At 46.1% G+C, this 27,720-nt stretch overlaps 1 protein-coding gene across 7 annotated transcripts in view; it reads left to right on the top strand.

The window, feature by feature from the left end:
* Positions 1-20,707: 20,707 nt before the first annotated feature.
* The window catches only part of LOC135368658 (discoidin domain-containing receptor 2-like), a 363,200-nt gene continuing 356,187 nt past the window's right edge, over positions 20,708-27,720 (top strand). For all 7 annotated transcript variants that reach the window (XM_064602081.1, XM_064602079.1, XM_064602083.1 and 4 more), the window contains exon 1: positions 20,708-21,014. The gene's annotated coding sequence lies outside the window, so the exon portion shown is untranslated. The remainder of the gene's footprint in view (positions 21,015-27,720) is intronic.

The raw sequence follows: 27,720 nt of genomic DNA, 5'->3' as shown, positions 1-27,720 counted from the left end.
GTTTACCAGGAGCGACGTATACACTAATTGGAACGAAATCAGGTTCACACTGCCATTGAAAACCAAACAATGCACGTGAAAAATTGCGCCTTCCTGCGATCGTTATGTGTTGCGGAACGTGAACGCGCCAGATGAAGCTCTGAGCCCCCTTGCGATATGGATAAGAACTATATGAGGGAGCCTCGACGGAGATGAGAGAATAATGAGCTTGCTTTTCCCCGACGCAGCTGCCGAAGTGATTTCGACAGTTAGAGAATAGTTTCGCCGTTCGGACGAAGGTTTAAACCGTAATAATGAGCCATGCGAAAGTCTTAACGCACGACGTGAGCAGAATAACAAGCGGGGTAACAAGGCGCCGGTTGAGATGAACCTGCCGTCAGCCGCGAACTGGAATGGTGATTTGCAGAGCGGCACTGAAAATGACCATGTTGATTCATTTGAGTCAGACGTGAAGTGCCCGTACGCTTACGCAATACCTCACTTCCGCCAGCGCATTTAAAAACTATTGGATTCGCATCATCTTTCCTTAGTTTGGCGTCTCATTAAAATAGCGCACATGTACGAACGGGTGGTTTGAGTTGGAATTAAAGAGGACTTCTTTCATATTTTCCAGGTTCGCTACCAGTGTAAAAAGGCATACGTAATTGATTTTGGCAACTGAGGAAAAATTATCGTAATTAGTGTCTCATGAAAGTTCGGAACTTCACCAACGAAAGGATATGTTGGGCGTGTTGGTTATTTTGGAGCATGTTTAGGAACCAGAAAAGGTACACAGGGAATGAAGGACAACAGAGAACACACACCCCTTATCCCATGTTTTGACTCATTGTATCTCGTCGCGTTCTGAAACATGTACTCTACAGTAACTATATAAGCTTATATGGCTTAGCGTAGCTGATATATTGACTGCAGTGTACTGCGTTCGATGCTGTACAATATTCAGTGAAGTAGCTTCAGTCAGCCTTTGTTCATGAGGATTGACTCCTCCAATAAACCAGAATAAAAAACTCTGCAGCAGTGATGGCCACTAACTACTTCTACAGTAGTTTAACTATAACTACTAACTACTTCGTGACGGAGTAGTTTGACTACTTTTCAGGGGAGGTAGTTAAAACTACTTCTTCAACTACTGCAATGTATTTTAACTACAGCTCTAACTAATGAACGTTGTCCATCAACACCAATCCCATTCTATAGTGTTCTTGGACACCTAAATATGAATCACAAGCAGTGATAAAAGTGAAGATTTAGTACACATGCGCGGCATAATTGCTCTGCACCTCCGTTCTCATCAAACAAGTAGCTCAAGGTAAAAGTCGGAAGTACAATCGTGCCGTAAAGCTTGCGGCAAAATCGGAAGTAGTTGGCGCCTGCAGTATGACCTAACTACTGTAGTTAACTACTCGAAATAGTAGTCTAACTAGTAGTTGCACACTACATTTCTGCAAATAGTTACTACTTTTTAACTACAATCAGGTAGTTTAACTACTGGCCATCACTGCTCTGCAGCATGTTCGAGCATTTTGCGAAACGCGTTTAAAAGTTATACTGAGTGAATCCCCCGAGACAATGTTTCACCAGCTAGCCTGCGCCCTCACCCTTTTCCATGCGTTTAGTGGAACGGTCGCATCCGTTACAGTCGATTTCGAAACTGGGCGCCGCCACTAGTGCTGCCACCCCGTGGTAGTCACGGGAACTGTGCACATGTGGACTGCTGTTTGCCGAGCTCCTTCAGTTTCCGGCGTGTGTTGTTCCGTCCATTTTCGTGTCCGTCCGTGTGGATTTCGTGCCGGTTCAGTTTCTCCCGCTCGGGAACCGGTGTAGAACAGATATCGCATCGGCCAGCACTCCTCAGCAACAACTGTGAACAACTGTGCATACTTCCTTAGTACCAAAGACTGATCTGGAAATCGTATTGGTGATATAACGTTTTATAAGCTGGGCGTAGATGCAAGCTAGCTAGTGGCTAAAGTCGATAGGCGAGCCTGAGCAATGCACTCTCAGAAAAAAGGGTGTAAAAGGGTGGTAAAAGCAATTATCATATATCCAAATTGCTACAAAAAGGCGTGCGCCCCCCTCGCAAACCGAATCATCCGTGGTTGAGAGTGAGGTAGCAGGTAGAACTTTGCAACCTTTTAGGCACAACATATGCGACAAATATTACCTCCTGAAAGGTATAACTGCTCCACCCTTTTTTCTGAGATTATGGGCGAAAAACACACAAACACGACTCTGGCTGCCTATCAAGGCGATTTAACCTTCGTCGATAGCGTATGTCGTATCTTACCCCCGTCGTATGTACCCCCCCCCCGTCACACGGGCAGTTCTTACTGACGATTGAAACCAATGACCATTGAACACACGCGCGGTGCACCCAAGCGACGTCAACCTGTCAAGAGAGTATTGAATTCAACGCACTGACATTTTGACACGTTACACGCTAGGTGGCGCTACTTACATGTTCAATTGCCATTCGTTTCAATCGTCATTAAAGGCTGCCCGCGTGACAGCGATATTACACTGTTAACTGAAATAGCGAGAGAACAGTAAATTCTCTGCCTCCGTGGTGCCAACGAATGCTAAAAGGTCTAGTCCTGGGGGCTCCGTCGGAAGGTAGCAAAGAGGAAGTAACGGTGCAACAATCAGGTTTGCTTTCCCTCTGTGTGATGTAATAGGGTAGGGACGGTGCCTGCGGTATTTATAAAGTTGTTCTGTGTACTTTGGTCCTTTTGATGTCTAATTAGGTTACTGTGACGCCTCGAGCCTTTGTTTCACCACACACTGTTCATCAAGGTAACGGTGTTCAAGTTAAGAACCTTTACCACCGCGCAACATGGCGGAAACAGGGGAAGGGGGATGTGAGGTCCTTTCCTGTGGGGCATATAGGGTTCGGTGAAATGTGTCCGGAACGGATCCTTCTACTCTTCCGGCAGAGACAAGAGATTTGCATACAAGTAAATTGGGAGGAGAGTCCTTTTACAGAGTAGCAGAACAGAATTAGGATGTCTACGAATTAAACTAAGATGTCTATGACGTCCCGTCTTGTTGTGGTCTGTTACCTTCGCGTCGTGAATTTTAGCATCGTGCACAGCATGTAATAAACCTTGAGACTGAAGAGCGAAGTCGGACGACTCAGAACCAGCAAAATGAACTTTATTTTCAGTGAACGGAGGGAAATATATTGGGAAAGGAAAGGAAGGCATAAATAGAAATGGGAGATGTCAGCGGACGGCTAACTGATGCGATGCTTTCGCTGATGCATCGGCTTTCTGTGGCTATACACGTTCATTGTCGATTGAACCAGACGCCTTGTCACTAACAGATATTTGTCACCAGTTCTACAGAAACTCAGAAACGTGATTTAGTGTCCTTTCAAGTTTAAGCTTTGGAGTAGCCATGAATGATCTTACACCAGTGCACTTATCCGTTGTGTTTGTGTGGTAGGGATGTCGTATCGTGATGTGATGTGATAGAAAAAGAAGAAAAAATGGAGATTTAAGTCACGACAAATAGTCATATAGTTCTCAGTGCCGAGTCACCATTTTAATAGTTCGGTTCACGAAGCTTCCGCTGGAGCGATCAGTCACGATCCATTATTCCTACGCACTCACATCTCAGCTTACACAAGATTACTAGCATGTTCACGGAGTGATGCGGAACCCGTTACACAGCTGGCTTGCCACTCCACGAGGATAATATATGCAGGAGCTCTCATAAGTTCTAATTTGCGAGACGACGTCGCTTGACTATCTCCCCGAGCGAACCTCTCATGTGCTCGCACGCGCATTACCTTTAAAATATTCAGGAATATAGAATGACACACACACACTGCCACCCCCGGGCCCATGGGAACAGCAACAGCAAATGGTTGGCCGGCTCGGACGAATTCCGCGTGTGTGTCTGTACACAGTGAATAACGGCCCCAAACTCGAACGGGACGATCCCTTCCTTATCCCGGATTGCATAGAGCAAAAGGGGGATTTCAAACCCCCGTGAACAAGGGCCCTATACGTTCTAATCCCTGGCCACCTTGCTCCCACTCCCACCTCAATCCCCCCCCCCCTCCTCCTCCCCCGAACAATTCTTCCCGGATAATATATCACCCGACGGCGGAAATTTGTGTTGTTAGGGCTTTAAAGCGAGATGGTTCGAAAGCCTAACGGTCTGGCTGTTTCTTTTTGTGTCGCCTGCTACGTGTTGAATGATGACCTTTTTTCCCCTTCCCCTAACCGCCCCCCCTTCTGTTTCTTTTCTTTTCTTTTTTACTGGGTGTCGAGCACAATAATTTGACCTCAGTAACCTTTTATGATAATTCTTACTTTTCTAACCACCCCCGTACGACGTCCTTTATATATATATATATATATATATATATATATATATTGTGAGGTGGTAGCCATATTGGGAGATTCGTATACCGCCACCTCACGCTAGAGGGCGCAAGCGTTGAGTCACGACAGAAGCGCCCCGCAGAGGAGAAGCGCGAATTTGTCCCTGCACCTGCAATCTATCTATATTTCATTCCTTATTTATTTTGCTGCATTTCTCCCCTGTTTCGTACGACACAAAAAGGGTGCCCGTATACAGCGATTTAACTTTCAATCCATCACTTTTGAATCGAATGCATTTTTTTCTTCTCTCGTCTTCGCGCAAGCCTATTCGGCAGATTAATATTTGGCAAAACTTCTTCATGTCGGGATTCTATATGCAGACGTGTTAATACTTTGGTGGGGAGGGGGGGGGGGGGAGGGGGGATTACAGTTAAACGAGTGTGCTCTTCATCCGAGGTAATATAAAGTATACGGCGATATTAACGTACTGTACACGAGAAAAGTACACGTAAGATTATATACGCGAGGAGGGATTTTTAATAGGGAGCGAACATGAAGATTTGTGGGAGAGCTTCGTTCTGGGTAGATAACCTCAGCTGTCTCCATTTTAGTTGCATCATGGCCAGGTAATCTGTGGGATGGGGGCAGCTCAAATTTGCATGACGTCGCGGTTGGTCGAACTTGAGAGTTATGGCTCGCCGTAGTTGATGATTTCGATGGCTGCTCTTGCAAATGACGCGTCGCATGCCCGGGAGAGGACGGCATTAATTTTAGAGATGAGCTCTGGCGCAGCGCGAAAAAATATTTTATCGATTCACCTTAATATCATGCTATATATATATATATATATTTTTTTTTTGTCGCACGTAAAAAGAAAATACATATTTAAATACCGGGGCCCGCAAATGCACGCATGATATGATTTCGGTTCTTTTTTTTTTTTTTTTCTCGTGGGCTTTCGTTTTATTCCGTTGAGGAGCGCATTACATGACGTCAAAAATATTCAGGTGAACGAGCTGTTTTAAACAAAACTAAACTACACAACTACCGGAAGCTTGTGCTGGTAACGAAAAAGCTGGTACGAAGAACACAACATTTGAACTTCACCAGCGCCCAGCAACAATCTGAAAGACTGCTCTTGATGACGTCAGCGAGTGCCGGTTGCGGGGCTCGAACCCATATACACCTCTCCAATTGCCAGTCTAGTGTGATACCAATATTGTCCTGGTACTCGCGACGTAACACACACACACACAAAAAAAGGAACTCTAAAAACAGAGGGGGGGGGGGGTAATAGCAGGATCGACTCGCCGTTGTTGGCCACACAGAAGTGGGCGTCGTCACGACTATAGAAAAAAAAAAAAGAAGGACGGACGGATGGAGGATAGAGGAGGAAGGGTGGAGATGCTCTAAAAGCAGAGCTTCACCGCACAGCACGCTCTGCGCCAACCATGGCCACGAACGATGGGGTCATCACGTCTCATTCGAAGTGAGAGGAGGGCGTACGCCTTTTTGTGTCAGTTATCATATGTATCCGAATTGACACAGAAAGGCGTGCGTCCCCCTCTGTCCTCGAATCAGAAGCGACAACCCTATCATTCGCTGCAATGGTTGGCGCTGAACGTGCTATGCGGCAAAGCTCTGTTTTTAGGGTGTATAATAATGACTAAATGAGCTATGATGAACTCTATAGACGATAATTAAAAAAAAATAAAAAAATCTTTCCCGTTATGGTCTTGCTTTCTTTTCGTTTCTTTTGTCGGCACGTGTATTTTACCTTTCAGGATACTCAAGATGTTTACACCCGAAGAGCAACGGAAGATTAAAGTTTGGGTGCACTAGTAACCATCATTGTACTAAAGTTAATGATATCGAGATGCCCGCACCTCTGACGCGTCTCACACGGACGCGTCACAGGCGCATTGGAAACAGGTGGGGTGGGGTGGGGGTGGGGGAGTGAGGGTGGGGGGGTGTAATACGTGAAGGCAGAAACTAAATGTCCAGATTAAGACGTGCGGAATGTCATTAGCCGCAGCGCGGGGAAGCGAACGGACAAGAGCTCCCCGGCCCTTTCAAAGAAAAATGGGGACGCTCGAAAGCTTTCCCACGACAAGTCGGAAAATGCGTTCCTTTCGAATGTACCACCTGAGACCCCATCACTCTCCCGGTACGCCCTCCCACTTTCTTTTACTATTGGCCCTGCATTATGCGTGCCTGTTTCGCGGCCTTGCACTGTCTGCAGATTAATGGTTTTACTGGGGGGTTCCTAATTTCGAGCCGTGCATGGGCACCTTCCAGGAGTTACCTGCTGAAAATGGAGAGCCGGAAAAAAAAAAGGAAGAAAAAAGAGAAAACCGAAAGTTTCTAGAGTTCTGGTTTTGAAAAGTATGACATCCTGGAATGCTCAATCGGCGATCCGTCTGGCAACATTGCTCCTCGAAGGTCGATTTCCTCACCACAGCGGCTGGCAGGCTTCCTACGTGGGAGGGAGAGCGGAGACGCGCACTGTGACAGACGCAATAGGCTCTCGGTGACGTCACTGAAAGTGAAGCCTTGCAGGTCCTTTTGAAAATTCGTGCAAGTGTGGAACGTTGACTGACGGTATATTTATATTCTGCGTACTGAGTCCTTGAGCGAAGTTTATTTATAATATGGCGAAATAAAATAAATACCATCTTGATCTTATTAGCCCTGAGTGGTGCTTTAAAGTCCGCAAATAGGGGAGGGATAAGCTTGGCAAGACCATGCACTACGAAGTGTAAGAGAGAGACGCAGCAGCAAACACCGGGTGTACCTCGAAATGAAGTGATCGAAATCCCCGTTGCACAATAAACTAAAATAAACTAGTGTAAATAAATGTTATGTCACCACAAAACGCACAGTGGCGCATGGGGAGCTGCCAACAGCGAACATAGACTAACCCGGATATCGAAATGCAAACACTGAACTTGGACTAACCTAATAATAAACTAACCAACGTGCTGTTCCGTCGTGTTCGCCCTGATAAGTCTGACGGCTGCTAAAATGTGGTTTCGTTCGCTAACACAATTTGAACCGACACAAAAACCCGTGAATTTGAGTGGTTAAATAGTAATGTTGTGTTTTTAAACACGGCACATCATCTTACGAAGCAACCGAGCATCTCCTTCATTTTCGTTGTTTCGAGAACGTGAATTTCGAGAACGGGGATTTCGCAACCGGGAATATCGAGGTCCTCCTTCTCCTAGCTACTGAACACAGTATGGGCAAGCCGGCAAGCCCATACCCACACTAGCCATACCATTCCGCGGATAACTTACTGTATTCTAGAACCGTTCAATAGATGGCGCTACGAGGAGGGGCATAAGTCGATACCAATAGTTCCCACTATAAAAAAAGATTGCGATTTTGTTTTGTGGAATTGCAATCTCTCGTACGCAGCGCTCTGTCCTTTGCAGAGACAATTTCGAGCAACTGCTGCTTTGCATGGGTTATTGCGCTTTATTGAAGTTTTGAGTGAATGCGCTTTATTTTTCTGCTTTTTAGATTCCCCCAGGACCGTTAATGGATGAGGTAGTTCGGCAAGGTTACATATGAAGCAGATACTCAAGTTGACATGCTCTAGTCTCTCCTGGGAAATGAGTTTTCCCGGCAGTACTGCACCGTATGAGGCAATGCCGGGTGCGCTTCGGATTTAAGCCTACAAGGAAGGAAAAATGAGCAAAGGACGTATATACACTGTGTGTACATTAATTTGGGTGGCACGCAACGCTGACTCATGTCGGATAGAGTCGTGCTATACGCTTTGCTTGAAGAAGCGGAGAGGGCTTTATGTTTACTGTGGATTTGATGCAACGGTTCGTCATCGGCCCCGCGCTATTTAATCCTTCTGGATTAGTAGTCTTCCTTGTCAGGTATCTCTCATTTTCTTTTGTCGAGTTTTAATGAACGGGCGAGGACCTCGATATTCCCGGTTGCGAATTCAAAACAAGGAAAATCGACAAGAATGATAACGTTCTCGTTGATTTTCCTTGTTTTGTTGAGATTGCTTCTTAAGATGATATGCCGTGTTTAAAAACGCGATATCACTATTTAACAACGGAGATTCACGTTTTTTTTAAATGTTTTTCCAAGTCATGTTAGCGAACGAAAATCACATTTTAGCGATGGCGATCAAGCGATTTACTAGGTGGACGCAAGAAAGAGACAAAGAGATGACACAGCAACTAAAGAAAAACAGTTAAGGCGAGAGGAATGTGATAGTGGGACATTCAATTCGTCCCATGGGTCACAGGTGTCGCCACGTCAGCCAGGTTGGAATCGTGCCATGTTTATCAGTCGGGGCGCTCTCTCTAAACTTCTCTGATATGGTATTCGAGGAACCGTATTAACAGATAAGAATCTGAGTCACACGCAACGCTGCGATTGCTTCCGGAAGTTATGACATATCTCCCTGTTGACGTTGACAACCGTCTACTAAAGCTGCATAATATTCAGTTTTAGTATAACGCACGCCGGTCGCCTTTGCGTACGTAAGGAATAACGTGTGGTGGTTCTGCGCAGTGCGCAAAGCTCTCCTTGCAGGTTTGCAGAACCACCAACGCTATCCCATACGTACGCAAAGGCGATAGCGTACGATGTACTAAAACTCTCTAATACCTCCCCGTACCGAACAGTTCAACGTACATCACGTACTCCAATCTTCTATCGTTATGTCAATCTACAAGGTTGCAACTCTTTACATAAATATGCGCTTCATCACATCGACGTCCAAGCGCGTCCCTCCAAACGTGCAGGGCTTCTTCGTTAGGCGCGTCCGTCGACTATTGAGCGAGCGATATGGTACTGCCGAGCGAATCTGAGAATACGCATCCGCAACTTCCGGTACTGTTTCCGCTTAGGGCCGTTAAGGGAGGCCACGAATAATGACGCACCGTGGAAACTGCCGGCCAGATTAAAGAGCCAGCAATTAATCGGAACGCTGCGTCGACTCTCGCTGCCGTCCATAATTCCGCAGAGCTCGCGTATTTCCTCCGTCCGTCGTCTCCAGATAAGGGATGATGAACTGCGAGACGTCACCCAGCGACGCTCCTTCGGGCGCTTTGGATAAAGTGCTGTTTTCACAGCGGGCAGCAGAGTCACGTTGCTATCAACGTACAGTTCGCATCATAGTTAACTTGAATGCCATTCCAATGGCTCTCTTCCCGCGCTTAGCAGGCTGGAGCCGTGTTCAAGGTAACTTCGACGGGAGCCGTACAGGTGGTGGTCAAGTTACTGCTAGGTTATGAAATGCATATATTATACGTTGCGTGCGCTGACAGCATAAAGCTTGTGAAAAAAAAAGAAATGACGCAATAACTAAATTATGAATGATGATGTCATGGAAACCAAAAATACTGATCCCAAGGTAGCGGGTTCAAACCCGGCCGAGGATGCCAGCAGCTTGGTGGCATTGTACAAGTCGCTTAGAGACGTCGTCTTCCGCTTGGGACGTTAAATACGGTGTGCTGAGATTTCAGCGCACGTTAAAGGGACGGCCGCACCCGGAAACCTATCTATGAAACCGTGATACCACTATGTTAGGCAACGGCGGACAAACTACTGGTCTAATTTGTTCACTCCGAAACGGTGCTAAATAAAAGTAGTGAATAGTAGTAAAGCAGTAAATAAAAGGATCAACGCTGCTTCCGCAGCTGCAGAGGCCCCAGTAGTGTGACGTCACTCCCGAGGAGTGAGAGGGCGGCGCTCAGAGGAGAAAGGCGCCGTCCAGACGCCCCATAACTCCGTGAGAGGGCCCCAGCATTCCTTTTCTCAAGGTCGCGCCCTCATTGGTCCATAGGGAGTGACGTTTCTTCGTTCTTTTCAGAGTGGGAATTCGGGAATACTCTCCACATCCGGTGTCCGCTCTTGTCATGTATTCCAGTCAATAACAGTCAATCTACGCCACTCTCTCGCGTGGGGTTTTCGATACCGTAGTCAGTGGTCCAGGAGAAATAAAGTGACACTATAGCTTCGAAATAGACTGGCACAGGTGCACACGCCGATCGATTCTTCCCGCTGTGCTTTGTCTATGGCTCATTATGCCGATCGGCGTACTAAGGAGGCACCTTTGTAAAGAACCCTTAGGCGGGCAAGGTCAGTCCGCAGACCGACCACTGTGGCATCGCTCATGACCATAGCTGTCACGCGACGTAAGGCCACGTATTGTCATTATCACAGGGGAACAACAACAACAACAATAAGTGATGACGATGACATGGGGTGTTTCATCGCGGTGGTGCGGTACCCTACTCCATTGCACGTGGAAGATTATGTGAAGACGATGAAGGAAGGATGAAAATACGAGAAAGAACTAAAGCGTCTGGAGCAATCCAGTGGAGGGCAGGAAGTCCATGAACAGGTGAAGAACCCGATGATGGAGCACAGGATCTTCATAGGGGCCAATGAGTGCAGTTAAATTTAGTGGTCTCTTGCTGATACGGGCAAGCTCATCACACAGTATCCGCCTCTGCGGGCACTAGATTGCACATTTCATAAGAATGTGCTGGGTGGTCGCCACGACACCACGAGGGAGACACACACACATAAATGGGATGATGATGGGAAGAAATGCTAATGAATCACCATAAAACTGGATTTCACCATGTTTAGAACTCGGAGAAACCCGTTCACCGATTATAGCCGGAATTAGTAAACCGAAAGCACTCTTCGATGCGATAAAGGAACGTGATGTCAACCACTTTAAACGAATAAGGCGACTGGCTTATCGTGTTTTCGGAGCTGTTATCACGAACACATTCACGTCGAGATTGGAGGAACGCGGGGTTCGAATCCCGGTACCGTCTGGGGTTTTTCCTGTGTTTTCCTCAGATGCTGTCAGACATACATATATGTAGGCACAATCCCCTTCGAAGTCTGCCCACGATGCATATTCCCCTCAGGGCGTTAGTCGTAAGCTGAAACGAGCTGAAACGACGGTCACTGCTTAGCGCCGACGCAAGAAAATGCCCGGTATAGTTTCGATTGTAGCTCCGCGGAACGGAATCCGAGTTTTGAATTATGATAACAAGGTCGAAATTAACGTAGCGTGTAACGTAATTTGAAGTGAACTTCAAAAAAACTTGTTTTTGCATTTTATTGCCCTTTAAGTCTTACGTTTATCACCGTCAATACATGTTAGTTGGCACTCGGATAACCAATACCAATATAACGCTTGACACGTGTAACCCACAGGCACAGAGGTATGGTACCGCCAATTGTTGCGGTAAATCACCTCATCCCATAATAATTCATGTAGTTGTTGTTGTATGACGCGTCTGTTTCTTTCATCACCGATTCCTGAAACGCACTGATACGCGACACGCAACTGCTTCTGTGTCTTCTGTGACGTGCTCATGTTATTTTTCGAAATGAGGGCGCATTCAACATGATATATCCATTAGAACACCTACACTACCGTCGAAGGATGCCCATTTTCTGGGAAAGCCGATGGTGCGACTCGAATTGAGTGCATTAGGGGTTTCCCACGAAGGTCCTCAATGACTCATTCACCCAGTGTTACTTTCTGATCAGTAAACAAAGCAAAGAAATAGCTATGTGTGGGTTCAACGAAGTTGTCCATCCAGAGCGATCAGACGTTGAGTATGACGTGGGATTTGTAGCGAACAGGGTATTCCCTCCTCGGTACAAGACGTCTCTACGGCGGTAGCTGTTAATGGGAAAATCTCTAAGATCACTCTAAGAAAAAAAAGTAATTTTACTCCTTTTGGGGACTAAATGCATTGCCAGAAAAAATAGTCCCTTTCGGGAGTAAATGCGCTGGAATAAATGAATGTCACAGGGTGGAGACTGCATTTCAAAATGTCCTAGGAGTTCCCGGTACATAATTCGTGCGCATGCATGTAAATACTTTGAGAAAAACCGTCAACCGTGATAGATCGAGTGATACAAAATCTTGCGGCATACGTAGGGCACCATTTGCCAAGAAGCGCTAACTGTTTCTCACTCTGATGTGTGTCTGGAAAATTGCTAAGTTGACTAAGTTTTACAGCCTTATATGCCATGAAATTGACCATTGAGCACACATTTACGTAGACTGTGTTGTAGAATGTTTCAGCGTTTCCTGTCCCGCTTTGGTCCCGATTTTAGTAATATTTTTGTCCCGCTAATCCCAGCTCTACACATTACCACTCACTTCACAGATCACGAGGTAGTTGTGCACGAGATCATTCTGAGGTAGTTGAGCATATATCAGCAATAAAAGTGTAAGCCGTAACCGTCCTGTAATTTTTTTCTGTCGCTCACAGACTCTGAAATAAATAAATAAAAAAAGCGCGAAGTCGTATCTCCGTGTCACTACAGGGAGTTCAATTCTCCACACGTTATCAAAAATGCGTTCTTAAAGTTCTTTTATGTATGTACGAGGACTTTGGACTAGGATTCGAATTCTGAAATAGATTTTGAAGAATATCTGCGAAATATATTCGGGCACTCGAACATATCGAGTTCTAATACGTACGAATATACCGACATATTCTAAAATTTCCGAGTCTCGTTCCCTGGGTTCGGAATCGAATAGTTACGAACTACTATGCCGCAAACGTTCCAAGTCTGTACGCGTATGTGTGATGCATATGAGTACAGATGTGCTGTACATGCATACGAGTCAGTTCTATATATAACGATTCGCTTCCTGTTCACTTCAGTTGTCAAATAACTGTTCGCACAGCCTTACATTAAACTGATACTGTGACACACCGTCAGTGGTAGCCATTTCCGATGTTATCTTATATTCCAATAGTTATCCTCCTGATGCAAGTTATCCTTATTTATCCTTATTTCAGACTTGTTAGTTTTAAAAGCAAGCCCTTCTCTGCGCCCCTTGAAATCTCTTCTGCCATTCAATCAAATCCCGCTGTTCTACGTGGAGGAGACGAGGGAAAGTGAAACTAGGTCCTTTTTCCCTCCAACTATTCGGGAACGACAGTGAAGTGGGGAGGCAGGGAAAAAGAGCAATTTGGTCAGGAGAGTGTTAATGGCGGAACAGTGTCAGAGACAGCCTTTGAAATATGATCCTACCAAGTGACATGCAGCTCTGGAGCCGAGACATTGCTGCGCGGTGCCAAGTGGCTGGCACTTTGAAAGGGTCTCCCAGCAGCTTACTCTTGGAGAAGGGGTTCATTAGGAGAACGGCACAGACGCACGAAGTAAGGGAAGGGAACAGTACGTAATCGACGTGAATAAAAATGATAAGGTTCTGCAATTTTACAGCTCGGGTTTCTTACACTTTACATGAGACTAGAAGCTATATTGCGGATGATTTAAAAGACAAATCACTGGGTATGCAGATCAGTTCAAGGACTGTATAGGTGACCGGGTAGATGTAAGCTTTTGAGGCAGTTCTCTTGGACATTATAAACTGGCCTAAAGGTTGTGAGCATGCGTTGTTGCTCATCTCAATTTTTTTTCTTTTACAAATCAATCAATCAAGTGTTGTTTCTAACCGTTGCCACTCTATATATTCGAAAAAAAAGAAAAAAGAAAGAGAACTACCGTAGTTGTAGTCCTTTCGGGGAGATGCACAGTCGGAACCATTAGTCCTTTTCGGGGAATCAAATTCACGGAAGTTCATGCACAGCTCAGGGATTATTTGCGGTACTGGGGAGTAAATTTCAGTGCCATGGTACCTAAATGAGGAGTAATTGCAATTCAGAGGACTAGATTCTGTGATTGCTTCCCAAATTAACTAATCCTGCGAAGCGTAAGGAACAAGAGTTGAGTTCCGCGCGCGCGTGTGTCTCTCTCTCTCTCTCGTCTTCTTTCACTCCCCCAACTCAAGGATATCTGTCGTCAGTAACTAATCATTTCTTCTCAGAATGTACGATGTACAGGCGTCCTACGTGAGTACAAAATTTTAATGGTTTCGTTAACTCCGGTTCTGGCCCAAACTGTAAACCTACGCCAAACTACATACGTTCGTCCGTGCCAGAAATAGCGATAACATAACGGAACGCAGACGAGGCAGCTCTAAACTACATCACCACTTTGGATAGTTGGATACGTAAAACATCACCAGCCGAACCGGTAGTCCAATGCCTATCGATTCTGATAAGCTGAAGGACGTTGTAGCTTCCGTTCAATTGCGTCGTACTGCGAATAAGCGCGTTTATCAAGCACCAGCTTCTCTCCGGTGTTACACGCCACAATGGTTTGGGAGCTCTCGACTCTGGTCATCAACACTGGCTGTGCCATTGGAAATCGATGCTAGCGCCCAACGGAGTATTATAATTTCTCGCGCCTTCTTTCTGCTGCTATGTACTGCCGTCGGCATGGTGGGAGCTTGCCAGCTGTCACGGGCGTCCCACGAAATTGCCTTTGTAATGCCGCCGGTGCTGTCGCAACACTTCATAATATACCAGCCTTCGCAAAAAAAAAAAAAAAGAAAGAGAAAAAAAAAACAGAACAATGCAGAGGGTAAAACAAACGAGAAAGGGGGAAATCTGGAAATAAAAGCAGTACAGACGCGTAGAAATCACAAAGGATTTAGGCTGGCGGCATCGCAAAACAGAAATACATTCATCAAAAGCGGTTTCGGGGGTTGCTCGCGTGAAGCTTTCTAGTGAAGTTGGAAGTTCCTGAACTCCGATTAAATGGTACGTAACGTGTTACAAACAGTGCGACGCAACTTGATTTAAGTAGATTGGGGGCGAGCTTTTGTAGAGAGAATGAACATTAATTGGAGCTGAACATTGGAAAACACCGACGAAGCTGCGTGATGACCAAATGTAATGGCGAATTCGGGTGGTGATTTCGTGGCAAGACGGCCTAGCGCTCGGAAATTGCTACGTCGGAGGCCGAGCTGAATCAAGTGACCGCTGCCACCCGAACATCAGTGCTAGGAATATGTAGAGGAGGTGGAGTTCCTCTACATGAGTCCCGACCGCCGATGATGGTATGCCACGGAGAGGCGATGACGGTGGCCTATCTCCATGGCCGCGCCGGTGGAACTGAGGCAGGTGCTCCAGGCGGCGTTGCCATCTTCGTCATTGTCCACGGCCCGCTACAGTGCTCCCCCCACCCCCACCCCCCAGACGCAGAGCGGCGAGAAAGAAGAACGGTGAACTACGTCTACACCGGAGGGAGAGAGAGCAAGAGCACCCGTGGAGGACGTGCACTACTGGACGTATTCGTGGTACGGCACAATACCCGTTGCGAGAAGCTCTCGATGAGCGGGACAGATGAGGGCGAATCGTTGGGCGTCAGAGTCGTGATGCTGTCGTCGTGAGCCGAGTAATGGCTGTGGCTTCCATGGATAGAGCGCGGTGGTAGTGCTAGTCGATTTTGTCAAAAATTTGGGATGGTGAAGGGCCGAATTGCTCCGAACTTGATGTTCATCGTTCGGGTCACCAAATGTAGAGGAGGTGGAGTTCCTCTACATGAGTCCCGACCGGCGATGATGGTATGCCACGGAGAGGCGATGACGGTGGCCTATCTCCATGGCCGCGCCGGTGGAACTGAGGCAGGTGCTCCAGGCGCGTGGCCATCTTCGTCATTGTCCACGGCCCGCTACAAATCTAGCGGTTTTAGTTACTTGGATCACGCTAGGGGCATCGCGGTCGCCCATTTTCGAGTTCTGTCGTCTGCGAAACCACGTGACTTCAACGTGCGGGCCAATGAGGGCACTCGCCACCGTTGCAGTGCGGATGTGATGACACTGGATATAGTTGGGCAACCCGCTGCTCGGTCGTTTTGAGACCGAGCGAAAAAAGTGCTAGCTGGCAAATTTCAGGCGCTCGGAAGGCACCACGCGAACATGTGAGATTGCTTCGCTTTGACCAAGCGAACATGACTGCTCGGGATCTGGCAAAAAATGTTGCCACGAAATGACCACCCGAATTCGCCATGAATTTGTAAAAGAAGTCGACGTGACAGTCATGATGAGCGTGCAGTTGCCCCGCGCGGCCTAAGCAACGTGTATCTTGTTTCATCACGTTGCTCACCTTCTCGGCCGGGTTCGAACTCGCAACCTTGGAACCAGTACAAGCGGACACGTATATGAACAACTGATTTACCGACACTTTTTGATAACATTAGCGGAAACGTAAACACCGAAAGGAAATTTCACTCGCACTCCTCATTCCTCATCTTAAAAAATAAAGTTGTTGTTGTTGTTGTCACTTGCAGATATAAGCAATGATGAAGTGCAATGTACATCACGTGTTCTGCTGTACATAATGCTTAAATACATTCAACGCTTAAGATGAGCTATGTAATATGTAGCGTATATAATTTATAGTACTACGTCATATATACAGGAGCGGCGTGTACATATTTCGACACAGGAGTCATTTGATTCAATATTGGGGGTCACACGGTGCAGCTTGTGCGAAGGGGCGCTTATTAATTTTTTATTAATTTCCTTTTGACTTTTCGTTCACTTGAATTCTTTAGGCTCTGAATACGAATATTTTCAGAACATATAAATGATGCACAATCTAGATATTAAAAAAAAAAAAAAAAAACAAATGGCGGTGGCGTATCGCGCACAGCACATACCACTGTGCGTTCATCTTGTGTCAGCTTTTTACGGCAGCATGTTTCACCTCACTAAAGTACATTGTTTTCGCAGTGGTTTGAATATTCAAGAGCCTTCGCCATAACGCTAGCTGAATGCCACAGTTCATCTATCCAAACTTCTGCATCGCAAGGAAAAGTCAGCATGTGGACCTCACGCAAAGAGGGCGAGAGGAAAATAAAATAATTCTAAATTTTAAAACGTACATCGGTCCCGTCGAGAGAAAAAAATAAATCGGTGCTAGCCGACAAAATCCGTATACTACTCGTGTTTGTGTACATATGTTATGGTGCGGAATGCTACAGCGTCCCAGGTAGCCAACTGTGTAGCGGAGCTAGTAGCCTGGATAAATGCCTCCGCGCCCTTATACGAACGTCATACAATTTTGATCTTGGCTGTGCGCACTTGCAGAGGGTCATAACGATGCATAATTGAAAAGCGCACGCGCCCTTGGGTCCCGCCATCAAAATTTTACGGCGGCCCAGTGTGATAGCAGCGCGCATGCGCACAGCGAGAAGCAACTTGCAAAATAATGAGCTGGATCAGTGAGATGCCTTGCTTTTGGGGGGGAAGCGCCGCGTGTTTCGGATTATGATGAGCAAAATTTTCGGAAGCTGTCTGTGCACACAGGATGTCTTTCCCTGTGGGAGCGTTATGGGAATTTGTGAGCAAGATCCGACGCGACCCGGGAGAAATGTTCCGTTTGTTTATTTATTTTTTGTCCGTGTAGACACGGTAGTTTTGAGATGGAATGGTATAGGTCGTTCGAAGAGCTCCGGTGTGTAGGTTTAACGGAACCTGTGCAGTCACCATCATCTCGTTGGTCAGTTTTGTTGATGTGCAACAGGAGATACGAAGTATACTTTCCTGTACTTCAGCATCAAGGAAATAAGTTTTTTTTTTCTCACTCTCTCTTTCGTTTCGTTCTTGTGCCGGATGATGTTACCGTCGTCGTCGTCGTTGTTTGTTTGTTGAGCCAAGTTGAGCCAAAATGACACTGTTCATTAGAGATAAAGAAAGAAGACATAGGTCGCTAAAACACAACAACAACAACAACAATTTTATTTGGAGGTGATGAATAGGGAGTTTTATTGCCAGGGGCGATACTCTACCCCATTGCTGGTGGTGATGTGGGGAATGCAATAATGACCCCCTTCACAATAAGGATCGAAGTCCTATGGTGTCCAAAAAGGTCAAAAGAGCGTTGGTTGGCTGGGGGGCGGGGATTTATTTGCAGGAAAAGAAAGATTAAAGGGGAAAGGTCAGCCATGTGGCACGCCGGCTTGCTATTTCCTAAACAAAAAATAAATAAAAACACATAAAAGTAAATAAATAAAAAGATAAATAAATAAATAAAATAAATGAAAATAAATAACTAAAAAGAAACCCGGCTCACAGGGAGCCCAGGAGGCCCGCATCCAGCAGAAAGCGGAGCACCGCCTTTGTGACATTCCACTGGCTATAGCTCGCTGCACGGGGCCAAGGAGTGTGGTTGGCTGGATTCGGCCAGGGACCAAGCAATTTTGGTAGAGAGATGGGGCGAGAGTCCAGCTGACTAAGAGACCCAGAGAGGGCGCGGTTCGGGAATGTTGATAGTGTGGGCAATGAAGAAGTTTGCCGCCTAGCAGCCGTAACCGCCTTCGGTTTCCGCGTCTCTCAAGATATCGACACTGACGACGCTGTCAAAACGTGCTGCAGACTGCGTGGGTGGCCGGAAGAAGACAAGAGCGTGACGCAATCTCTGTTGACCACCTGATTGGACGAAGATGCGCGGCATGGCCATAAAAATCGTGCTTTGCGCGGTCGAGGAAATGCGGAACGCGGAGGCGGCAAGAATTTTCCGCTCCGCATACGCGTTACCGCGCACCTTTGCCGCGTGTAGGTATACGTAACCTTACAAGTAACAACATCGTCTGCGTCACAATTCGCTTGAAAATCCAACGCAGTAGTGCCTGTGATACTCAATAATGTCTCCGTGGCTCTCTGAGGGTAATCCTGATAATCCTCAATCAAGTATATGCATCGATATCACCATATTGCATCATATATGGTATAATCGTGAACAGATATGAACTAGAGGAAAAATACTGTGATCTCCCGGCTCCTTAATCAACACTCTGAAGACGTAGCGGACTTTTTTTTTTTTTTTTACTTTTAGAAGGCTCACTTGGTAGCACCTCACTTGTTGTTCCTGTGTTTCTCCACTTAAATCTTGTTCCGTCAACTGCACTCTTTTTTGATCGCTGTGTTCCTGCTTTTAGTTTGACACTTACAGAACGCAAGCACACTGAGGCCAAACTCTGACTTTCCTCATTTTACACTCGTCGTTCTCCTACAGGGTGCATCGTTTGTATAGCTCCTAAAACACGTTTACAGATTGAATAACAACACGAACACCGCGTTCTCTAAAAGCGCTCGCTGGGATGAACCTGGTTCAAAATTAGCGTCACGTTAAGATAAATTGTGCGGAAGCGAAAATGTGGCGGGAAAGTGGGTACGAGCTAGGTCACCCCAGAAGGAAACTTCATAAAGTACTCCGTAAATTTACAGCTACGCAGCTCCGAGAAAGAGTAAGTACCAAAACAAAAAGAAACTTTCCCCGGCCGCAGACGCTGGCCGTATATGTATACACAGCGCCCTATAGTATAATTTGCTTTTCTTATCACTGTCTTACGCTTCGTAGGAATCTCGCAGATACCGATAATGATGTACTACGATGCGCGGTATTCCCATTTTTCTCGCTAATTTATTTTTTCTACGCATTTTATGCTGTAACATCCGCTAGCCGTTCTCCACTTACGAGGGGCCGGAGACGAATAATCACAGAGAAATGCGATACGAAATGATAAATACAGTGAAAAAAAGACATCTGAACTGTATCTTGCTGTTCAGCACACGAAGATGCATTTGAATGACAGCATATGTATTATATTTTCAATATGAATTGTTCGTTGATGCATAGCACCGTCGTGAAAGTGAGCTACACTGAGCTGAATTTTTTCCACCTTTAGAAATAGAAATCACAATTAGAAATAATCTTTAGTTTTTGTCTATTTCTATATTTTTACCCAGATAGTAACTTGTTGTTCATGGGCACCAGAAAAATGAAATACCTCAAATATTTCTCGAAAATATTAACCACAATCTCTGATCTGTTGCGACCGGTGCAGTAGGACAACTGAAAGCGATGTCGCAAACTTCCATTTGTCCTAGCTACTGCACGGGTAGCACCGCTTCCACTTGTCCTGTTGCACCGACAAAGTGACGAAAGTGACATTGTACTATGCATAATAACCGCACTATACCTGTAAATAATTGTGAGAAAGGGAAAATAAGGAAAGAGGACCAACGCCGATTAGTCTTTGCTGTCTTTCTGCGCATGCGCAAGCTATATTTCGTCCAATTTTCCTCCGCATACTGGAGCTGTCGTAAACGAAAATTATTCGAAGCAAGGAAACAAAGAGAATCGGAACGTCATTTCTTAATTTCGCCGGTGCTCTTCTCATTACGGTTTCCGTTAATTTAGTGGGAAGACCCTGTGTATGTGTGTTCACTTCCGCTCATTTGTTTCATCCATTCCCCATGCATTCCCAACTGGGACGAAATCAGAGCCGCACCACGTCGAACACGAACGCACATTAGGCGAAACTTTTCAAAGAACACGTCGCCATCCGCAACATGGAGGGCGAAACGAACCCGCGTCTGCATTCCCTCGGGTATCAGAGTGCAGCCGAGTCACTAATCTCCGAATTGCACGCGCGGCTTTGAAATTAGACGGCATAAAACACCAGCGCCGCTGCTCGAGCCGAACGCTCAGATCGGAACGTCGAAAGGGAATAGCGGAGCCGAATGTCTGCATGTTTGTGTGCGCGTGGAATGTCTCGGAGCTCGTAGTTGCGAGGACGAGCGCAAAGGGCTGTCGAATATTGAAGTTGGTTCGTGAATATCGTCGTCGTTGTTGTTGTTTGCAATCAAGTGCTGCGTCTGAGGGCTGTATTGAGCCTGCTGAGACTGGGAGGGATTGCTTCGAAGTTTATTGAAGAAAAAGCAGGAAGAGAGAGAGAGAGAGATTAGAGCGGCACTTCGTTGGATCATCTTGGTGTCGACGCGCAGCAGACGTAATCTGAGCGGTAAGTGAAGAACAAAACATGCGCTCTAAAACGGTTAGGTTTCTGCTCAAGCGACGCAAATGTCCCCTGATTAGAGGGAAGCTGTAAAGTAGAAAACACGCGTGCTCTTCGTGCACCTATTAATAGTACACCTTGAATGTATATACTACTGTATTGGTCCAGTAATTGCTCACTTCTTTTCTTCAGTAAAGCATTACCTCAAGGAACAAACCGTTTGTGAAAACTCATCCGTTTTGTCTCAATTATTGGCGTGGCGTTTTGGAGTAGCCAGTTCTGACTGGGTCGGGACTAACCTCTCCATATTTTTCTTTCTTTTTCCAATCCAATCCAATCCAATTGGCGTAGGCTACATGCAGATGTATCTTCAAATGTCATGAACACACACCACTGATAATGATGTCAGAGTACATTATTAGGAAATTATTCTCTGGGTCGTCTTGTTTTTTTTGTTATGCACCCACATTTCAATTCCAACAAAATTCGTATAAAAATTGTGATGTGCTTATATGCAGCACTGCAAGGCTGTTGCACCGCTACCTAACAATTATTAGCCAAACGCGCAGTGCCAGGGTTGTGGAGTTGCCACTCCGGAGTTGGAATGATTCCGGAATCATTCCAGATTTATCAGAGCCCGGAATGGAATTGGAATGGAATAGCGGAAACTGTCCCAGGAATGGAATGAGAATGGAATTAGGCAGTTCTTCGCAGGAATGGAATTGGAATGGTCTGTGTGCCACGGTGGTAGTTTTGGTTTCAAACCAAATCTTCCCTCTGGGTCCACCTTCTTGTATAACTTGTGTTATGTATTTAATCTTGTAACTTCCAATAAAAAAGTTGATATAAATTTAGGTTAAAGCAACCCCACTGGTTTCCGCCTTCGCGCCATTTGCAAGCACACACCGCACCTGCACACGGTCAAGATCGAATGGTCTTTTCTTTTTTTTTTTTTTGTTCTTTTCGTGCTGGGTAGTGTCAATCTCCTCTAGCACTTCTCTGATAGCCAAGTACGGTTACCGGCCCCTTCTCTTTTATTGGTGGAATTAAAGGAATGAAACGGGGTGCCAGGAGTGGGAATCGGCCGTACCTTTCCATTCTGAGGAATTAAACGGAATGGAATCGGAATGGAATGAGGGCCCCATTCAACGACCCTGCTCAGAGCTATCCAAACACTTCCAAGGCAACGCAGACAAAAGTACGCACTGAAAAAAAAAAATTCTAGCCTCCACGTCCTTTTCTTGCTCGCATTTTCTCTTTGTACACACCGCACAACGAAGCACAGTGAAGGATGCTGTCTTTACCATAGAAATCTTACGGAGAGAGGCTAGAAGGAAAGCTGGGGAGGAGGATCGGAGGAGAGCAAAGCACTTGAACGGGGCTCTTCCCTCTCTCAATATATGCGCTCGGAGGCAGCCATATTGAATCAGCCGAGGAAACGTCGTGTATTTCCAGCTCGTGAAAGCAGCCACAGTTCCAAAAACTGTTGCAACACTTGCTCGGTTGCTCCTCTGCTTCCGTCGGCTACATATTTTGTCAGTGTCCGCCCCTATCCAGGCTTGTAGTCAAGGCTGGTTGAGGCAGCGGCAGCGCCGGAGTCGGCGTCCCCAGGTGGCGTCCGTGTCGTGTCTGTTTCTTAGTGTGTGTGTGTTTTCATATATCTTACGGTTTCATGGGTTCTGGCTGTGTGTTACTGTTCCAAAAACATTTTTGGCGTTATGTTCGCTGTATGCTTACTGGATTCCTTTGTTTGCATGCGCCGCGGCAGCAGTATAGCTGATTCAATATGGCGCTCCCCACGCCCGTACGTCGCAGTTTCGGAGGTTTCCTTCTAGCATACTTCTTAAGATTTCTATGGTCTTTACGTAATCGTTTTTACACATTAGTCAAATCAAAATATCAGAATATGGTCTTTTCGGTAGCACGCGCGCACACACGAGCAGGTTTTCGCCGAAGGTTTCTATTGGGCTATTTGCTTTGGTTTTGGGTTGCTTTTAGGAAAGGGACCGAACCGCGCTTGGCCCAGACGATCGTAACACCACCAGCGCGTAGTGCGGTAGAGGGGCGAAGATAAGTGCCTTATGGTCGTACATAAATTTTAGATAAGAACGAGGAAAAGTTGAGGCATAAAACGAAAGAGATTTATGGGGCTTTGGGAATGGCTGCGCGCGTTTTGAAAGGGTTTCCGGAAAGCTGCTGCGCGCAGTGCAACATCTGTAATTGAAATGCTACACAGTGAGTCTACGAATGGCGCACTGCGTGTGTTCCGTAGTTGCAACGTCTGTTGCGAGATAGGCGACGTGTTTCTTTGAATTTCGCGTGCAAACGCGGAGGTACTAGACGCACATAAAGGCCCTGTAGCGAAGTTGCAGCAGCGGAATGTGGATAGATTTTGAGCACTATATACAGCATGTATGTACGTTTGCTTGCCTGGAAGTCTGTTCAGTGCGGCCCTGCATAACGCATGCGCAAACAAAAAATCAAGCTATCAACTTTGTGTTTGAAAGCAGTTGGAAAGCGTTGGAAAGCAGTTGGAAAGCTTCTTACAGGAAGCAATATATTTTGCGACATTTTGGAGTTTAATACCAATTATGCGTTGGGCAGACGGCCAACTGCTTATCACGAGTTGCAAAAGTGCGTTCTTTCTATTCCTTTCTTTTTTTTTTGGGGGGGGGGGGGGCGTCCGGTGGCTGAGAATAGCTGGGAGAGTTCTTTTTTTTTTTCTTTGGGGAAGGGAGACGAGGAGGCTGCTGTGTTATGGACAGACGCAACGACGCAAATCTTACGACGCTTAGTTAGCAGGTTGGCTTCAATAAACCGAAAAGTTAGTTGGTTAGTTAGTAAATTAGTAAAATAAGACAAACCTTGGACCTTTCAGTAACCCACCATGGGTGCTACCTGCTCCATTACAAACGCTGTGAATGTCAAACGTAATAAATAACACGTAAATGCTATAAACGTAATAAATATACACTTCGCTATGCAGTACTTTCAAGACTTGTTCAGTTTTCTACTTATTACATCCACAATTTATGAACAAAATCAACCAACTATGGAAAAGAGATATTAGAATTATAATTATCCGTTACAAACCGATTGAACAATAAAGGTACTGACTTTTTTCCGACACTGTGTCCCTTCCCATACTGCATAGAGGGCGCAATCTGTACATCATGTGGCACGAAGCGCGAAACTATATCGTCGCGGGGTAGGCAGTTATTACAATAACATTACATGAAATTTGTCAACACAGTGTTCATAAGACATGTTTAGGCAACATCGTGGAAAATTTCACTGGAAAGGTATGTTACGACATACTCCCCCTTTTGTTCGACCGCATGGCGCTACCCAAGCAGCAAAATGTGCTGAAAGTCGAGTGCAATAGGGGTGGACGGTATGTGTCTTATCAATGTTCTTTAGTTTCAAGAGTCTGTTCAAGGCCTTCCACCTACCCGTCCACCCCTATTGCACTCGACTTTCAGTACATTGTGCTGCTTGGGATAGGTCCAGAAAAGGACGATAAATTGCTCCCGTAAAGCGGAGTTATCGGCCCAATGACAATCCTCGAAACAGACACACGCGACAATGATGCCACGCACGTACGCTTGCTGCCCGAATGTCGTCTGGACGGCGCGATTGGCTGATTGCTTCCTTTGTTACGTTAGGAAATAACACGCGACACACAAGCAGCGTGTTATTCCCCGAAGAGGCGAAATTCGTGTGATCATTCCTAAACAGCTCGCCGCGCGTGTAGGGCCACTAAAACGTGATACGGAGTCAGTTTGCTTTGTAACCAACGCTAATTATCGCCACAGTCCGTGACACTGTGACTGGGCGAGGCGTGTCCGTTGTTTTGTGTTGTTGGAATGGCCAGAACGGCCAAGCTTAATGATACAGACGACGTTTTTTTGGTTATGAGCGCATTGACTTTTTGCTGCGCATTTATTTATGTGCTTTCCTGGGGTCATAAATGCACGTTGATCTCGTTGAAGGAATTCGTTCGGAACGAAGTGACGGAATTTATTGCGGTATCTTCGCACGTTTGGCAGCCTGCCAGAAAAGCGGCTCGTTTGCTTTATTAGACTAAACCGGGACTAATATGCTGGTTATAGTTGCAGCCTCGAATAATGTGCTATTCTCTCATACGAGTCAGCCTGTGTCAATACATCAGAACACCGCAATAATCAGGCTGTCTGTGAGCATTCTGTGTCTTTGGAAATTACGTTGCCGCAGCTTTGTAATCAGTGTGTCCTACATTTCGAAGGTCTGAAAAATGTGATGGTAGCTTTGCAGGTATGCTCCTTGAAGGAGCAGTGACACGTTCATAACGTTTAAGATGTGTTCCTAAACTAAGTTCCTAGACCGCCCTCTTCCCGGTGCAGTTTTTGGCCCCAGTACATTTGCAAAGTGTCGGGATTTTCTGCATCTGAGCCTTCAGATTAGTTGCGTCTCCTAAACATACTGCACAGCGATATCTGCTCCCTATCCTGGACAACGACTGGTTAACCTGTATCGTGGACATTGCTTGGGCCCCCTGTGATAGGGCCATAGATCCCCAGAAATAATCCGACAACCAAATGGCGAATATAGAGCCGTCTCAACCACTAACCGCCATAAAAGATGCGGCAATGTTACGAGCGGTATATCCTACGAGCTCTGTACGCCGTTGTCACATGAAGAAGACCTTATACAGTCGCCGCGAGGAATCACTTTTGCACCGCCTCCGTCTCAACGTTGCTCGTACTCCGTTGCTGCTATACAAAATGGGCCAATCCAGCTCCTGCTTATGTTCCAGCTGTGGCGAGGTGGCCGGTATTCTTTATTATCTTCTGCACTGCCAGCAGCACTTTCCCCAACGGCAAGCCCTCCGTCGTCGTCTAATGCAGCGTGGGTGCAGCGCGATGTCCATGGCTACCCCTCCTTGGTCCCGTCCCTCGGCCTACCCAGTGGGCCGTTACCACAGCCCTGCTCCGCTCTCTGCAGCAGCAGGCCTGGCTGGCACTTCCTCTTTTCTCTTTTCTTTCTATTAAACATATACCCCCCCCCCTGCCCTTATACAGTACAAGACCCCTTCCTTACGGAATAGGGAGCAATTCAAGTACACCTTATGACAGCAGACAAGACGAACTCACTCCTCTCATGGATCGTAGACGGGGGAAACCGACTTGGATTGGATTGGATTGGATTGGATAGCAGGAATGCCGAAGCGGTGCGGCGTCCACACGGGTTCACGTGTTGAATGGACCGTGACCGTATCCGTCGTGGCGGCTCCAGGACTTGGGGAGGGCATTGTCCCCTTACACATCCTTTTCCCATTTCTTTCTCTCCCAGCTTCTTCTTCTAGCCTGTCTCCTTGTGGTTTCTATGGCTAAGGTATCCGGTATTGTACTGTATAGAGCGGCACCGTTTCATTGTCTCGCAATATCAACGGGGATAGTCACGAGTACTGCCCATCAACTCAGTCATCCGCGGCAGCCTGTGCAGCATTTTCGGTTGATGGATTAATACGGCACATCCCCCGTCGCCTTCGGGGAACCCATCTGTCTCATTTCGCTTCCCATTGCTCGGAACATCGCAACAATTTCTGCTTACTTCGAGATACGCGGGCCATTTATTATTTGAAATGAATCAATTTAGTGGGAACTTCTGGATACAGGGAGGCTTAACATATTTCACTATGAGCGGTTGTGATCGCTGCAGGTTCTGCAACCAATGTACTCTATATACGCTGTTGGTATTTTCTGCTTCTCGTTCTGAACTTTAAAGTCACTATTACCTTGAAGGTGGTACTGAACGGCTCTGCTCTACAAACAGAGTAACAAGTAACGGATTTGATCCTGGGCGAGCACGGTAGCAATGGGGGGGGGGAGGTAAACATGGCTGTAACCACACACATCTAGGCTTACTTACCTTACGTGTACAGGTGCTTCCTATTATGATGTATAGATGTATAGTAACAAGGAGAGCGCGATTGGAAAGTTTAAGCGGCAGTCGGTTCGCAGATAACTCTCGTAATAATGACGTCACTATCGTTTTCTAATCGTCTTCACCGTGACCTTACAGACGCGCAAATAAAAACGGACACTGTTTAACGTGCTGGAACAGTTTTCAGTCTGGAACACACCGTTTCCGTTTTCTATTTTTTACTTTTTTGGGAATAGCAAGCCGGCTCTTTGCCTGGCTAACCTTTCCTTTCTTCTTCTTTCTTAATAAACATACATTATTACTTAAACCTTAACAAAACTTGTCCAATGCGTTCGTGTATAGTTTTATTCTAGTGAAAGTATGAGTGAAGTCCTTACAACAACAACAGGTCTCGATATAGTGTGGAGACACAACAGGGGTTCTTTCTGAGATATTATTGCTCTTTTCACCACGTACGCGGAATTTTATATTTACTTTTTGCATAGTTTCCAGCCTAGCTCGGTAACCTCTACGTCAATGGTGTTCTAACAACCACACCGTTTGCACGAAAAGAGAAAGAGGGAAGCCTCTTTACATCCGCTATAAATTTTTAAAACCACAATGAGGCCTCAACGCAAGACCCACGCGTTTACGGAACAACGAGGCGGAGATTGAGATACAGGTCTATAATTTTGCTCGAGACAAAAAAAAAAAAAAAAGAAGAAGAAAAACGGGCGAAAAAGCAAATACATAAAAAATTACAGGGTGTAATTTAATTGCCTTCTACGTCCCGCCAGGCCACAACCAT

Source organism: Ornithodoros turicata, chromosome 9, assembly GCF_037126465.1.
Source record: "Ornithodoros turicata isolate Travis chromosome 9, ASM3712646v1, whole genome shotgun sequence".
Lineage (NCBI taxonomy): Eukaryota > Metazoa > Arthropoda > Arachnida > Ixodida > Argasidae > Ornithodoros > Ornithodoros turicata.
This window is presented reverse-complemented; position numbering and strand designations above follow the sequence as displayed.